The sequence below is a fragment of the Elephas maximus genome, chromosome 3 (assembly GCF_024166365.1).
Source record: "Elephas maximus indicus isolate mEleMax1 chromosome 3, mEleMax1 primary haplotype, whole genome shotgun sequence".
Classification (NCBI taxonomy): domain Eukaryota; kingdom Metazoa; phylum Chordata; class Mammalia; order Proboscidea; family Elephantidae; genus Elephas; species Elephas maximus.
The window spans coordinates 7,043,143-7,047,179 of NC_064821.1; positions in this window are offsets into that span (position 1 = coordinate 7,043,143).

The window sequence follows — 4,037 nt, forward strand, 5'->3', positions numbered from 1 at the left end:
TCATAGGTGCTGTGGATATAGCAATGAACAAACAAAATACCTAAATCGCTCCACCACAGTTACTTTAATTTCTGTGCCTCAGTTGCCCCATCTGTGAAATGGGAGTGCTCAGTACTACGTCACTGTTGAGATAGCAAAACGAGTTAAATACACGTGAAGAGATTAGCACCATGCTGACACACAGGAACTCTTCTTGAGCCATTTTAATTAACTTCCATTGATATTAATAAAACAACTATTTATTTCAGGGGTTGCTGCGTGTCTTAGTCACGGGCTAAGCGCTTTCCATGTGCAATCTCACTGTCTCGGTTCCTCTCCAGGGGCAGGCGCAAGGAAGGCTATTTAGCATTTGTGTCCTAATCTGACCCTAAGAAATAGTTGTATTTCGGAACTTTCGCTGGTGGAGACGAATTGGCTATTCAATTCCGTCTCTTTACGCTTTGAGTCCAGCTCAATGCCTGGCAAGTAGTCGGCTATCACCAAGTAATGAACGCATCAATGAAAGATGCTCTCACCAGCTCAGATGAACTCGCTGCAGTACACCTTCCCCCAAACTCACTCAGTAAAAAGCAAAGCACTGCAGTGCTTCTCCCGGGCTGGGAGAGGGGGGAGGTCCGCAAAAGCCTTGCAAATTCTCGAAAGGACGCTAAAATAAACCTGTACACCCCTTCCGCCCCGGCAAATGCAGTGCACATTTAGCTTTGAGCTGTCGCAGCCCTGATTTCATTCAACCCACGACTGCTCTTGCTATCACCGTCCCGCGTTTAACCCAGGAGGAAACTGAGGCAGGAAGGCGCCGCTCCATAAATATCTACTCAAAGATCCAGGCTCACCACCCCCCCACACACACAACTCAGCCTGGGTTTTTAAACATCAACGCCTGTGTTCTACACACGTTTTATGTTAATTTTACAAGTCAATTGCATGCGCCATTGGGGGGACGCGTATTCAGCAGATGGGTATCCGCTTTCCCTTTTTCACAAATTAATTTTTTAAAGTTTTTAAGCACCTACTGTGTGCTGGGTCCCGTATTACGCACTGCACAGCCGTTTGTCCTTTCTTCCTTGCAAACCGGGGGCACTTAACAAATGGCATGCAAAGGTTTTCCTTAGAAAAGCGAGTTTAATTTGCCCTCAAATGAATACATAGCTCATTGAGAAAATTGATTGTAAGGTATATTCAAGGGGGGCGGGGCTGGAGAGTTCAAGGGGAAAGGGAAGATTGAAGTCCCTCCCGCCCCCGCTGTTGTGCCTCCACGGAAAGGGCTTCGGCACCCCACCCCCGGCTGCCAGATGTTGGCCAGAGCTGGGGGGACCTCTCTCCAACTCCAGTCCCATTCCTGACTTTAGCAGAAGCCTAGGGGAGGAGGGTGGGAGCTTCGACTGTGAGCCAAAGCAACCACAGCCAGGTTCACGGTCTGCAGTCATAAATACCCGCTGGGGTTAAGGGCGGGGAACAGAAATTAAAAAAAAAAGCCCCCTCTGCAGGGAGGCTCAGCTGCGCATGCGCCCGCTGCGGCGTCCGGAAGGACGCGGAGACGACGGTAGCGACCCCTGCTGACCAGCGGCCGCCACTGCAAACCGCTCCGTTCTGCCTTTGATATTAACCCGTTGCGGTTGAGTCGATTCGGAGTTACAGAGAATCAGCGCATAATAAGGGCTGGCCTCAAGCCAAAAAAAAAAAAAAATGCATTGCTGTCGAGTCGATTTCGACTCAGCGACCCTATAGGACAACTAGAACTGCTCTATAGGGTTTCCAAGGCTGTATGCCCTTTAAATCAAGTAATTCATTTAGTTCTTCCCACACCCTGAGCTTTGGGTGGCCTCCTGTACTAATGAGGCTACTAGTGCTCAAAAAAGTTAATTATCCCAAGATTACACAGCTAGGAAAAGCACGGACGAATATGACTCAAAAAAGCATGCTTCGGTCGGGAAGCAATTCTACAAAATTCTGTTAGCTAGATGTGCTTCAGCTTTGGTTAACCGAGACCAGACATCCTGAGTTTACAGGCTGATTCTGCCCCTTCCCTAGCTGTGTGACTTTGCACGAGTTACGTAACCTCTCTGAACCTCAGGTTTTGCATGTAAGTTATGGACTAACAACAGAACTTCTTTTACGGGGCTCTTCTGCGGCTTAAAGACATTAATACAAGTAAAGCACCGAGCACAGTGCCTGGTATGCAGAAATCACTAAGTGTTTGCTCCCGTTACGTGATAGAAATGCTATGTTTTAGGTACTGTGATCATTCCGTCTACACGCATTTATTAGGCATCTACTGCATGCTAGGTTGATGGTTTGAGTCTGCCCAGAAGTGTGTCAGAAGAAAAGCCTGGTGATCTAAAAAAAAACTACTTCCAAAAAAATCAGCCATTGAAAGCCCAGTGGGGCACAGTTCTACTCTGAAACACACGGGGTCGCCATGAGTCAGGGCCGACTCCACAACGACTGGTTTGGTGTTTTTGTTTTGTTTTACGTGCTGAGGAGGACTGGGACTAGGGTGAGGAGAGCCAGACACCGACCTCAGGCACAAAATTTAAGGGGGCTCCAAAAAACTCATGAATCAAGATAGTAGTGTTTTCATACTTTTTAAGTAAAAATGAATGCAAAAAAAAAAAAAAACATGAAGAACAAGAGACCAAAGTTTCAGTAAGCTAACTGCACCACCCAGGGAGTTTACCTCAACAATAGCTAACAGTTACCCACTGTCGGCCAGTGATTCCCAGCTGGTGGATTTGAACCAACTAGCGCTTAACCCCTCCTCTACCAGAGCTCCAGGTAACAGTTACAGGGGCATAAACTGAGTCTCAGAGGGAGCTTTATACTCTGTCCTTGTTGTTGTTTCCAACTCATGGCGACCCCATTGCGCAGAGTATAGCTCCTCCATAAAGTTTTCAAAGCTGTGGCTGGTAGCTTAATCATTTAAGCCACTGGGGTGCTCCAGCTTGCCCTTAGGGACCTGGATTAGAGATCTTAGCAGGCTGTTTTGCATTTCTTTGTTTTAAGCTGCCCCTGAAACCTCTAGAAGGAGCCCCGGTGGAACAAAGTTAAGCTCTGGGCTGCTAAAGGAGAGGTCCGCGATTTGAGCCCAGCCAGCTGCCCTGTGGGAGAAAGACCTGGCAATCTGCTGCCATAAAGATTAAAAAGCCTAGAAAATTCCGTGGAGCAGTTCTCCTCTGTCACAGGAGATTGCTCTGCAGAGTTGCTCAACTTTTCCCCTAGTTTACCACTTCCCCAGAAACCCAGTTCCTCAGATCCCTTGGACTCATTTGGCTCAGCAAATATTTCCCAGGCCCTCTCCTCTTTTTTTTTTTTTTTCTCCTCAGCATAGGGGACACAGGAGCAAAAGCAGCAGACAAGAATCCGGGCCCTCCTGGCACTGGTCACCTGTGCCTTGGTAGCACAAAAGTAGCCGTAAAGAACACAGGAACAAATGAATGGGTGTGGTTGAGTGCCCATCTAACTTTATTGATGACATTCAAGTTGAACTGCATGTAGCTTCCACATGACATGAAATATTACTCTCCTTTTGCTTTTTTTAACCATTTAAAAATGTAACAACCATCAAATATTTGCACAAAGCGAACATTTCAAAGTGTGCTAGGAAGGAGAGTGAATAGTAAGCAGATATAACAGGAGGGTTATGATCTTGCCTGGGGATCACAAAGGCTTCCTGGAGGAGGTGACCTTTTTTTTTCTTTTATTGTGCCTTAGGTGAAAGTTTACAGAGCAATTTCTCATTCAAAAATTGATACTCAAATTGTTTTGGTGACGTTGGTTGCAATCCCCTCAATGTGTCAGCACTCCTTTCTACCCCAGGTTCCCTGTGTCCATTAGCCCAGGTTTCCTGTCCGTTTTTGCCCTCTTCTCTTTGCTTTTGGGCAGGTGTTGTTCATTTGGTCTCCTATACTTGGTTGAGCTAAGAAGTACATTACTCACGTGTGTTATTGTTTTATAGGCCTGTCTAATCATTAGCTGAAAGGTGGACTTTGGGAGTGGCTTCAGTTCTGAGTTAGCAGGGTGTCTGGAAGCCATAATCT